The 13,335-nt window shown below is 40.8% G+C and overlaps 1 long non-coding RNA gene across 2 annotated transcripts in view; it reads left to right on the top strand.

Annotated features, from left to right (window-relative positions):
* LOC107967764 (uncharacterized) overlaps nt 1-13,335 on the top strand; it is a 39,640-nt gene that overhangs the window by 3,722 nt on the left and 22,583 nt on the right. For both annotated transcript variants that reach the window (XR_008538410.1, XR_001708479.1), the window contains exon 3: nt 2,155-2,278. This is a non-coding gene — a long non-coding RNA (uncharacterized LOC107967764). The remainder of the gene's footprint in view (nt 1-2,154; nt 2,279-13,335) is intronic.

Raw genomic sequence — 13,335 nt, 5'->3', positions numbered from 1 at the left:
GTTAAACTAGAGGTCACAAGACTGGCAAAACAGAATCTTTGTGGCAATGGGATACCAAATTACAAAGAAGACCTAAGGCCATGCAAGGCAGGGGTTAAGTCACATCCTACAAACCATAAAATCTGCCCTCCCCCACTTTTTTCTGAGGCAGTCTCCCTTTGTCACCAGGAGTGCAGTGGCATGATGACAGCTCACTGCAGCCTTGACTGCCTGGGCTCCAGGGATCCTCCCTTTTCAGCCTCCTGAGTAGCTGTGACTACAGGTGTGCACCACCATGCCAGGCTAATTTTGTATTTTTTGTGAAGTCAGGGTTTTGCCATGTTGCACAGGCTGGTCTCAAACTCCTGAGCTCAAGTGATCTGCGCACTAAGTGCTATGATTACAGGTGTGAGCCACCACACCTGGCTTTGTATTGATTTATTAATTGGTCTACAATTCCCATCTCCCTAACATGTGTGTAACCAAACTGTAACCTGACCACCTTGGACACACTTTCTCAGGACCTCTTGAGACTGTTCCCTGGGCCATGGTCACTCATACAAGTTCACAGTAAGCCTCTTTAAAATATTTTAAAGTTTGGTCTTTCCATTAACATGATGATGAGGAGGATGACAAGTAGCTGCCACGTGCGAGTGCTTACTATGTTTTAGACTGTGCTGAGTGCCTACCTGAATCTAGTTAGATCTTCATGATGATAGTATGACATAAGAACTATTTTATCATTATTATGTATCAGTGATTTCAAAATAACACAGAAAACATATAACGCTATACACTAAGTTAATGATATATGCAAGCCATGCAAAAATTATTGAGAATAAAATACACTGAATAAAGCACTGAAGTCATACAAAGGGCTTAGCTATGGTTGTGCTAAGCCTTGGAAAAACAGGTGGAATAAAATCTAGAGTCCTCTCTCCCTCTTTCCCTCAATTTACTCTCTTTGGATGGACCACACTGCTTCGCTCTGGTGCTCCTTCTATCCCTGAAACACACCCAGCCTATTAGAGGCCAAATAGTGCCCTTTCAGTCCCCTAAAGTCATATGCCCAAGTCCTAAGCCCCAGTACCTCAGAATGTGACTGTAGTTGGAGATGGGGCCTCTACAGAGACAGTTAAGGTAAAATGAGGTCATTGGGGTGGGCCCTAATCCAATATGACGTATACTCAATACGACCATGACATTATGATGTATATATTTTGGGTTTTGTCCATGATTCCAGGTTCTCAGCTCCTGTAAGCCTTGCTGTTTCCTAAGTGACTAGAGCAATAAGAATATCTTTTGTTAAATTATTTGGCCTTTTGTCCTGGGTTCTTGAAACACCCTAGAAACAGCTTCAGAGAAGTGAGGGAGAAAGATGTTTTTTTGTTATTTGTAACAAAGCCTTTTCAACCACATCTGAGCTGGTGTGAATGAGGTGATTTTTGGAAACTCAGGGTGGGCAAATGATGGGGTGCTCATTGCCAGGGGAGAACTAGCCATGTGGTCAGCCCCACACTCCAACCACCCAACAACCAGGGAGGGGAGAGAGGCTGAGGGTTAAGCTGATTACCAATGACTGATTGATTTAATTAGTCATATCTGTGTAACAAAGCTTTCATTAAAACCCCAAAAGAACTGGGTTGGAAGAGCTTGTGGATAGCTGAGCATGTGAGAGTTTCCAGGAAGATGAACAAGAAGACATCCACGAGCTGGGAGGGTGGTGCACCCCAACTCCACCCGGACAGAAGCTCCTGGGCTCATGACCCTTCCAGATCTTGCCCTATGCCTCTCTTCATCTGGCTGTTTATTTGTATCCTTTAAAATATCCTGTGTAATAAACCAAGTAAGTGTTTCCCTGAGTTCTGTGACCTGCTCTAGCAGCTCGTGGGAGCCCTGATTTATACTTGGTGAGTCAGAAGCACGGGCAAAATAACCTGGGGCTTGCAATTGTCGTCAGAAGTGGAGGGCAGTCTTGTGCGGCTGAGTCCTCAACCTTTGTGATCTGATGCTCTCTCCAGGTAGATATTGTCAGAATTGAGTTGAATTGGAGGACACCCTGCTGTTGTCCTCTGTGCAATCACTTGCTTGCCAATGGGAGAAATCCCCACGCATCTGGTGTCACAAGCGTGTTGTGAGAGTATAGAGGAAAATGGTTTGCTTTTCCACCTATAGACACATACAGAGGGAAAATGAGGTGAAGACACAAGGAAAAGACAACCATCTATGAGCCAAGGAGAGAGGCCTTAAAAGAAATCAACCCTGCCATCTTGATCTTGGACTTCAAGCCTCCAGAATGGTAAGAAGATTAATTCTGTTGTTTAAGTCGCCCTGTCTGTGGTGTTTGTTATAGTAGCCCTAGCAAAATAATACAAAGGCTTTTTCTGTGCTAGGAACTTTGTGCTTTGCATTTTCTGGTTGGAAATCTTTGTTCCCATGTTCAGTTCAAATATTCCCCCCTCACAGAGGCTGTCCCCACCTGTCAACTAAAATTACTGCCCCCACTCCCAACAGTCAACCTCTTACCAGAAACCCCTAGCACAGGAGTCTGTTCTGTATTTTTTATACTTCTATTAGCACCTGATATTATTTACTTGTGTTACTGTTTATTTTCTCTTCCCTGATCCCTTCTAGAATGTAAGCGCCTTAAAGGTAGCCTCTAGTTCATTTTTATGAAATAAACTGCTGTCAGTTCAGAGCCAGGGTCTGGTGATTAAAAAAAAAAAGAAGAGGAAATAACCTTATTATTATTTTTTTATTATACTTTAAGTTTTAGGGTACATGTGCACAATGTACAGTTTATTACATATATATACATGTGCCATGTTGGTGTGCTGCAGCCGGTAACTCTTCAATTAACATTAGGTATATCTCCTAATGCTAACCCTCCACCTTCCCCCCACCACACAACAGGCCCCGGTGTGTGATGTTCCCCTTCCTGTGTCCATGTGTTCTCATTGTTTAATTCCCACCTATGAGTGAGAACATGCAGTGTTTGGTTTTTTTGTCCTTGCGATAGTTTGCTGAGGATGATGGTTTCCAGCTTCATCCATGTCCCTACAAAGGACATGAACTCATCATTTTTTATGGCTGCATAGTATTCCATGGTGTATATGTGCCACATTTTCTTAATCCAGTCTATCATTGTGGGACATTTGGGTTGGTTCCAAGTCTGTGCTATTGTGAATAGTGCCACAATAAATATACGTGTGCATGTGTCTTTATAGCAGCATGATTTATAATCCTTTGGGTATATATCCAGTAATGGTATGGCTGGGTCAAATGGTATTTCTAGTTCTAGATCCCTGAGGAATCGCCACACTGACTTCCACAATGGTTGAACTAGTTTACAGTCCCACCAACAGTGTAAAAGTGTTCCAATTTCTCCACATCCTCTCCAGCCCCTGTTGTTTCTTGACTTTTTAATGATTGCCATTCTAACTGGTGTGAGATGGTGGTATCTCATTGTGGTTTTGATCTGCATTTCTCTGATGGGCAGTGATAGCATTTTTTCATGTGTCTTTTGGCTGCATAAATGTCTTCTTTTGAGAAGTGTCTGTTCATATGCTTTGCCCACTTTTTGATGGGGTTGTTTGTTTTTTTCTTGTAAATTTGTTTGAGTTCATTGTAGATTCTGGATATTAGCCCTTTGTCAGATGAGTAGATTGCAAAAATTTTCTCCCATTCTATAGGTTGCCTGTTCACTCTGATGGTAGTTTCTTTTGCTGTGCAGAAGCTCTTTAGTTTAATGAGATCCCATTTGTCAATTTTGTCTTTTGTTGCCATTGCTTTTGGTGTTTAAGACATGAAGTCCTTGCCTATGCCTATGTCCTGAATGGTATTGCCTAGGTTTTCTTCTAGGGTTTTTATGGTTTTAGGTCTAACATTTAAGTCTTTAATCCATCTTGAATTAATTTTTGTATAAGATGTGAAGAAGGGATCCAGTTTCAGCTTTCTACATATGGCTAGCCAGTTTTCCCAACACCATTTATTAAATAGGGAATCCTTTCCCCATTGCTTGTTTTTGTCAGGTTTGTCAGAGATCAGATAGTTGTAGATATGCGGCATTATTTCTGAGGGCTGTGTTCTGTTCCATTGATCTATATCTCTGTTTTGGTATGAGTACCATGCTGTTTTGGTTACTGTAGCCTTGTAGTATAGTTTGAAGTCAGGTAGCGTGATGCCTCCAGCTTTGTTCTTTTGGCTTAGGATTGACTTGGCAATGTGGGCTCTTTTTTGGTTCCATATGAACTTTAAAGTAGTTTTTTCCAATTCTGTGAAGAGAGTCATTGGTAGCTTGATGGGGATGGCATTGAATCTATAAATTACCTTGGGCACTATGGCCATTTTCATGATATTGATTCTTCTTTCCCATGAGCATGAAATGTTCTTCCATTTGTTTGTATCCTCTTTTATTTCCTTGAGCAGTGGTTTGTAGTTCTCCTTGAAGAGGTCCTTCACGTACCTTGTAAGTTGGATTCCTATGTATTTTATTCTCTATGAAGCAATTGTGAATGGGAGTTCACTCATGATTTGGCTCTCTGTTTGTCTGTTATTGGTGTATAAGAATGCTTGTGATTTTTGTACATTGATTTTGTATCCTGAGACTTTGCTGAAGTTGCCTATCAGTTTAAGGAGATTTTGGGCTGAGATGATGGGGTTTTCTAGATACACAATCATGTCATCTGCAAACAGGGACAATTTGACTTCCTCTTTTCCTACTTGAATACCCTTTATTTCTTTCTCCTGCCTGATTGCCCTGGCCAGAACTTCCAACACTATGTTGAATAGGAGTGGTGAGAGAGGGCATCCCTGTCTTGTACCAGTTTTCAAAGGGGATGCTTCCCGTTTTTGCCCATTCAGTATGATATTGGCTGTGGATTTGTCGTAGATAGCTCTTATTATTTTGAGATATGTCCCATCAATACCCAATTTATTGAGAGTTTTAGCATGAAGGGTTGTTGAATTTTGTCAAAGGCGTTTTCTGCATCTGTTGAGATAATCATGTGGTTTTTGTCTTTGGTTCTGTTTATCTGCTGGATTACATTTATTGATTTGCGTATATTGAACCAGCCTTGCATCCCAGGGATGAAGCCCACTTGATCATGGTGGATAAGCTTTTTGATGTGCTGCTGGAGTTGGTTTGCCAGTATTTTATTGAGGATTTTTGCTTCGATGTTCATCAGGGATATTGGTCTAAAATTCTCTTTTTTTGTTGTGTCTCTGCCAGGCTTTGGTATCAGGATGATGCTGGCCTCATAAAATGAGTTAGGGAGGATTCCCTCTTTTTCTATTTTTTGGAATAGTTTCAGAAAAGATGGTACCAGCTCCTCCTTGTACCTCTGGTAGAATTCGGCTGTGAATCCATCTGGTCCTGGACTTTTTTGGTTTGGTAAGCTATTAATTATTGCCTCAATTTCAGAACCTGTTATTGGTCTATTCAGAAATTCAAATTCTTCCTTGTTTAGTCTTGGGAGGGTGTATGTGTCAAGGAATTTATTCATTTCTTCTAGATTTTCTAGTTTATTTGTATAGAGGCATTTATAGTATTCTCTGATGGTAGTTTGGATTTCTGTGGGATCGGTGGTGATATCCCCTTTATCCTTTTTTATTGCATCTATTTGATTCTTCTCTCTTTTCTTCTTTTTTAGTCTTGCTAGTGGTCTATCAATTTTGTTGATCTTTTCAAAAAACCAGCTCCTGGATTCATTGATTTTTTGAAGGGTTTTTTGTGTCTTTTATCTCCTTCAGTTCTGCTCTGATCTTAGTTATTTCTTGCCTTCTGCTAGCTTTTGAATCTGTTTGCTCTGCTTTTCTAGTTCTTTTAATTGTCATGTTAGGGTGTCAATTTTAGATCTTTCCTGCTTTCTCTTGTGGGCATTTAGTGGTATAAATTTCCCTCTACACACTGCTTTGAATGTGTCCCAGAGATTCTGGTGTGTTGTGTCTTTGTTCTCATTGGTTTCAAAGAACATCTTTATTTCTGCCTTCATTTCATTATGTACCCAGTAGTCATTCAGGAGCAGGTTGTTCAGTTTCCATATAGTTGAGTGGTTTTGAGTGAGCTTCTTAATCCTGAGTTCTAGTTTGATTGCACTGTGGTCTGAGAGACAGTTTGTTATAATTTCTGTTCTTTTACATTTGCTAGGGAGTGCTTTACTTCCAATTATGTGGTCGATTTTGGAATTGGTGTGGTGTGGTGCTGGAAAGAATGTATATTACGTTGATTTGGGGTGGAGAGTTCTGTAGATGTCTATTAGGTCCGCTTGGTGCAGAGCTGAGTTCAATTCCTGGATATCCTTGTTAACTTTCTGTCTCATTGATCTGTCTAATGTTGACAGTCGGGTGTTAAAGTCTCCCGTTATTATTGTGTGGGGGTCTAAGTCTCCTTGTAGGTCTCTAAGGACTTGCTTTATGAGTCTGGGTGCTCCTGTATTGGGTGCATATATATTTAGGATAGTTAGCTCTCCTTGTTGAATTGATCCCTTTACCATTATGTAATGGCCTTCTTTGTCTCTTTTGATCTTTGTTGGTTTAAAGTCTGTTTTATCAGAGACTAGGATTGCAACCCCTGCCTTTTTTTGTTTTCCATTTGCTAGGTAGATCTTCCTCCATCCCTTTATTTTGAGCCTATGTGTGTCTCTGCCCGTGAGATGGGTTTCCTGAATACAGCACACTGATGGGTCTTGACTCTTTATCCAATTTGCCAGTCTGTGTCTTTTGATTGGAGCATTTAGCCCATTTACATTTAAAGTAATATTGTTATGTGTGAATTTGATCCAGTCATTATGATGTTAGCTCGTTATTTTGCTCGTTAGTTGATGCAGTTTCTTCCTAGCCTCGATGGTCTTTACAATTTGGTATGTTTTTGCAGTGGCTGGTACTGGTTGTTCCTTTCCATGTTTAGTGCTTCCTTCAGGAGCTCTTTTAGGGCAGGCCTGGTGGTGACAAAATCTCTCAGCATTTGCTTGTCTGTAAAGTATTTTATTTCTCCTTCACTTATGAAGCTTAGTTTGGCTGGATATGAAATTCTGGGTTGAAAATTCTTTTCTTTAAGAATGTTGAATATTGGCCCCCACTCTCTTCTGGCTTGTAGAGTTTCTGCTGAGAAATCAGCTGTTAGTCTGATAGGCTTCCCTTTGTGGGTAACCTGACCTTTCTCTCTGGCTGCCCTTAACATTTCTTCCTTCATTTCAGCTTTGGTGAATCTGACAATTATGTGTCTTGGAGTTGCCCTTCTCGAGGAGTATCTTTGTGGCGTTCTCTGTATTTCCTGAATTTGAATGTTGGCCTGCCTTGCTAGATTGGGGAAGTTCTCCTGGATGATATCCTGCGGAGTGTTTTCCAACTTGGTTCCATTCTCCCCGTCACTTTCAGGTACACCAATCAGACGTAGATTTGGTCTTTTCACATAGTCCCATATTTCTTGGAGGCTTTGTTCATTTCTTTTTATTCTTTTTTCTCTAAACTTCTCCTCTCACTTCATTTCATTCATTTGATATTCCATCACTGATACCCTTTCTTCCAATGGATTGAATCAGCTACTGAGGCTTGTGCATTCGTCACGTAGTTCTCATGCCATGGTTTTCAGCTCCATCAGGTCCTTTAAGAACTTCTCTGCATTGGTTATTCTTGTTAGCCATTCGTCTAATTTTTTTTTCAAGGTTTTTAACTTCTTTCCCATGGGTTCGAACTTCCTCCTTTAGCTTGGAGTAGTTTAATCATCTGAAGCCTTCTTCTCTCAATTTGTCAAAGTCATTCTCTGTCCAGCTTTGTTCCATTGCTGCTGAGGAGCTGCATTCCTTTGGAGGAGGAGAGGCACTCTGATTTTTAGAGTTCCCAGTTTTTCTGCTCTGTTTTTTCCCCATCTTTGTGGTTTTATCTGCCTTTGGTCTTTGATGATGGTGACGTACAGATGGGGTTTTGGTGTGGATGTCCTTTCTGTTTGTTAGTTTTCCTTCTAACAGTCAGAACCCTCAGCTGCAGGTCTGTTGGAGTTTGCTGGAGGTCCACTCCAGATCCTGTTTGCCTGGGTATCAGCAGCGGAGGCTGCAGAACAGCGGGTATTGGTGAACAGCAAATGTTGCTGCCTGATCGTTCCTCTGGAGGTTTTGTCTCAGAGGAGTACCCGGCTGTGTGAGGTGTCAGTCTGCCCCTACTGGGGGTGCCTTCCAGTTAGGCTACTCGGGGGTCAGGGACCCACTTGAGGAGGCAGTCTGTCCATTCTCAGATCTCCAGCTGTGTGCTGGGAGAACCACTACTCTCTTCAAAGCTGTCAGACAGGGACATTTAGGTCTGCAGAGTTTTCTGCTGCCTTTTGTTTGGCTATGCCCTGCCCCCAGAGGTGGAGTCTACAGAGGTAGGCAAGCCTCCTTGAGCTGCGGTGGGCTCCACACAGTTCGAGCTTCCTGGCCGCTTTGTTTACCTACGCAAGCCTCTGCTATGGTGGGCGCCCCTCCCCCAGCCTCGCTGCTACCTTGCAGTTTGATCTCAGACTGCTGTGCTAGCAATGAGCGAGGCTCCGTGGGCGTAGGACCCTCTGAGCCAGGTGCAGGATATAATCTCCTGGTGTGCTGTTTGCTAAGACTGTTGGAAAAGTGCTGTATTAGGGTGGGATTGACCTGATTTTCCAGATGCCGTCTGTCACCCCTTTCTTTGACTAGGAAAGGGAATTCCCTGACCCCTTGTGCTTCCCAGGTGAGGCGATGCCTTGCCCTGCTTCGGCTCACACTTGGTGCACTGCACCCACTGTCCTGCACCTACTGTCCGACACTCACCTGTGAGATGAACCCAGTACCTCAGTTGGAAATGCAGAAATCACCCATCTTCTGTGTCACTCAGGCTGGGAGCTGTAGACTGGACTTGTTCCTATTCGGCCATCTTGGTTCCACCCCCTGGAAATAACCTTTGATAGAATGAACAGTTCTGGTCCCCACAAGCCACTGTGCAAGGTCCATGAAATTTTGGTATCTGCTATGAGCAATCACAGACCATCATCAGTCTTTCATTATTCTCTTGCTCCAAGTTCAGGTCTTTAAAACATTCATTTTCATTAAATCGTTTGATTTTTATAGGAGGCTTGGCTTTTCTCCAATATGCCCTGCAAATTCTCGTCTGTTATACTCACATTAAATTAAGCCTAAAGCTGCCTCTTTACATGTTTTAAGTTTGGTCTGAAAGTTTCTCCATATGTAGTGAACTGTAACCTAACAGGCTGCGTCAAATGACTGTAACCTACTCTTGCACCAATCACTGAGTTTTGGCCAATCTAAGGTGAGCAACTGTTTAAACCGTGTTCAAATAAGGCACAGGCTGAGATGTAACCAATCCAGTGATTTTGATACCTCACTTCAGTTTTCCATACCTTGCTTTCCTTTTTCTGTCAACAAATCCTTTGTGACCACATGCAGAAGTTGTTCTGAACCTATTCTGGTTTGGGGGCTGCCTGACTGGAGAATTGTTCCTTGCTCAGCTGAACTCTGTTAAGTTCAGTTTGTCTTAAGTTCTTCTTTTAACACCTGTGAGCAACAATGGCTGCATCTTAAGTGAGGCCCCCTCACCCTAGTCTACACTTCTGCATGCTCTCCTGCATTTGTGTATGCTTTGGTTTGTGTGTTCTCCTTAAAGAGTCAGCATTCTGCATATCATAGTACTGGGAGGAGAGTATTAAACCAGCTCTGGCAGGAAAAGCAACTCTGCTTGGAGATAGAACTGAAAATAGATTTCCCCATGGGCAGAAATACAGATGCATGAAATCTCTTGTGCATCCCATTTGATATTCCTGGCAGCAATAGTTCTGGGATCTTATTATTTGAATGCTTCTTGCCCATTGTGATGAGGACTACATATCCATACATGAATGTACATACGTACAGTAGAATATTAGAAATGGCAGAAATTCCATTTATTGTGTAACGAAACCCAATCTTTCCAGTCATTTACTAGTCAAGAGAGCTGGTCTCACAATTACATGTGGAAATATTATATTTGAAGATATATGATCTTCATAATTTTGTTTTGGATATGGGTGAAAAGCAATCTGAGAGCTACCAGATTAAATAAACAACAGTAATAATCTTTTTTATTCCTGGGAAAAGAAATGAGGCTGATTTGAAAAAGAACAAATCAACCTCAAAATATCTCATTAGAAATGAGATATTTCAAAATATCTCAATGTTTCAAAATATCTCATTAGAAATAAACACAATTTCATGAAAATTCCAGCAGTGTTTAATTTAGCTAATATTATTACTGCCTCGTGGAAACTGTAACACTCAGCTGTGTGATGGGTTGCTTTTCACAATTATTTGTGTCACAGAATTTTTCAACTTTTGAAACAGGGTAGAAAATACACAATTTTACCTTTTTTTGGTTAAAAGGAAGCTGAAGAAAAACAAGGACAAAATATTGACTATACAAATGAAAGCTTAAAATGAAAACAACACAAACCAAACTCAAAACACACTGAGGGTACCAATTTGCTCTTTAGAATTTTTCTGAGATTATTGTTGCTTTAAAACTATAGAGTGAACCAGGAGCGGCTCTCTGTGACTCATAGTTCCAGATTGACAGCTGTCATTTCTCTTTAGCAGATAAAGAGGCACTTCCTTTTTTTAGTTGTCAGCTGCTAAGGCAGTTTAGTGAGCACTGGAGAATCAGGTCAGGGTGAGCACACAGACTGCTGTAATGGCACAAAATCAAACCCCACTTTTAGACTTGGGTCTAACGGCAAAGGCAAGATTGAACATTGGAGCACTGATTAAAGTCAAACCTCCCAGTTTCAAGAGGTTTATTCATTTTTTAAAAGGCCTATTAGTAACTGAATGAGTTTACAGTTCTGAGTAACTGTATGTATGGTCTATAGTAAACAACCTAAACAGCTGTTCTAAATGAGTTCTTTATATTCAGCCTCTAGAAACTTGTAATTACATTTGAGCCAGGACATGTGATACCAGAAGATATAAAGCTATTTAGCCCCAACTGCCACTTGAATTCAGGGAAGGCAGTTCAGTAGGATCAGCGGAACACACAAGAAAATGACTGCCATTAATCATCTCTTAAAGTAGAACTGAAGAAAGCTTTTCTTTAAACACAAATAGATTTACTCTTTTTTCATTAGTCCTGGGCTTTAAAAATAAATTGTGATGAGGTTGCATTTTCAGCAGCAATTGATCTTTTCTGTCTTACATTTTATATCTTGCTAGGTGATGTTAGGAAATTATAGGCATAAATACTGTTATAGCAGTTCTCTTTAAAATGTGCAGGCTCAAGAAGAAAGTTAAGAAACACTCTGATTTTCAACAACCATGAAATCAAGTGTGGGTTGCTCCAAGAATTTCTCCCCATCTCTAGCTACAAAAGCATGCTCTAGGAGAACACATGTATGCCCAATGAAATAGTTTAGATATTTGAATATGAACAATCTTTAAACAGGCCATGTTTTAAATGTTGTTTATGTTAGCAAAAATGGACAGATTTGAAACCTCTGTTTCCAGGTAGATTGACCAAAATCTAACAGTTACTAATAGTTTTACCAACCTGCAAAATCTTTATAAATTTTTTGACTCTTTCCATCATGAATTCATTCATTACTGAAAAGATTATTTACTGAGCCTCATTTGGTTCTACAACTAATAACAGTGAGCTTCAGGAGTTTGAAGTTTTTATTCATTTTTAGCAATATGTATTCAATTTATCTTAACATTCTTAGGATCTGTCTTCTGATTCTTTAGATTACAAATAGGTCCAACATAATTTCTTTTTCTTTTCTTTTCTTTTTTTTTTTTTGAGATGCAGTCTCACTCTGTTGCCCAGGCTGCAGTGCAGTGGTACACTCTCGGCTCACTGCAACCTCCACCTCCCGGGTTCAAGCAATTTTCCTGCCTCAGCCTCCTTAGTAGCTGGGAATACAGTCGTGTGCCACCACACCCGGCTAATTTTAGTATTTTTAGTAGAGATGGGGTTTCACCATATTGGCCAGGCTGGTCTCAAACTCCTGACCTCAAGTGATCCACCCACCTCAGCCTCCCAAAGTGCTGGGATTGCCACCGCGCCTGGCAGTTCTAACCTAATTTCTTTCTGACCTTGGCTCTCTTGGGCCATGTCAATTACAGGTCAAGTCAACCCTTCCCTTAAAAGCCTGGGACACTGGTTAGCATGAGCCAGAGCTGGAGAGCCACATGAAGGCAACGTATGCTGCCCAAATGGTACACGGCCACACGCTGTTCTTCAAGATGCACCTCATTAGCTTGTTTCTGATGTGGTACGTCGTTCTCTATTTTCTCCAATTTCATACTTTTGCACTTTTAATCATTCTTTAAGACCCAGCTCAAATCATTTTTCTTCATGAAAGCTTTATTAATCTACTTTCTTCATTCTCCCAATTTCCATGTATTTGTATTTTTCTTTCAGTGCACGCCTAGAAGTGGTTGCATCTATGGTAGTCAGATTTTCTTCCTCTCGTGTTCCTATAGATCAAAAGTTCTTTGACAATAATATTGTTTCTCATTTTCTAGTAGCCCCTGCTGTCTTTCAAATGGAAGGTGCCTGATAAATATTTGTTGATAAAGTTGGGAGGAATTGGATACAATATTGGCATATGGATTGGCATATATTGGATACCATATATCTGGCATATGGATTTTATTTTTGCCTTTTTTTTCATCCATTCCTGAAAGTAGTAAAAAAAAAAAGACCGTATCAGGACTACATTTATAGCCAAAGAGTCCTTGAATTAGAGTGAAACAACTGAGGCTAGAATTTAGCTCTTTATATTAAATTTGTGGCACTAATTTTCCCAGTGGCAGTTGGGGAAGTCACCAACACAGACATAACATCATTGCAAACCAGGAGGCCAAGCATAGCTGTGGGAAAGAAAGCCATGTTCAAAAGGAAATATCCAAAATAATAGAATGGAGGGTCTAGAAAATCGCCACCATGAATGCTGTTTTTGTGGGTCTCATTTTCCCCAAGGTTGCTCTGGTGTGAAAGTCCTTCTTTAAGAAGATAACATAAAAAGAAATAAGTGGTGGCAAAAAAAAAAAGCTCACTCTTGTAATGGCCTTGTATGTTCTTTGGCTATTTCAATGTAATGTTTATCTAATAAATAGCATTTCAGTGTTAAACAGTAGAGCTGTGTCTCCGCTTCTATGCCAGAAGGCTGGACCTCCTTCAGGTCTTGCCATGCTCTTACTGCTGAAAAAAGTTCTGTTTTAATGAAAAGAGATACTATGTGGCTGGAGCCAGTACCAGTGATGCCTGCTTAACATTTTCATGCTTCCGCACAGTACAGAAGTCTTCAGACAGTCACAGTTCACGTGTTTGTGTGTGATTACTGTATGTATGGTCTATAGTAAA

The sequence above is a fragment of the Pan troglodytes genome, chromosome 10, assembly GCF_028858775.2.
Source record: "Pan troglodytes isolate AG18354 chromosome 10, NHGRI_mPanTro3-v2.0_pri, whole genome shotgun sequence".
Lineage (NCBI taxonomy): Eukaryota > Metazoa > Chordata > Mammalia > Primates > Hominidae > Pan > Pan troglodytes.
This window is presented reverse-complemented; position numbering and strand designations above follow the sequence as displayed.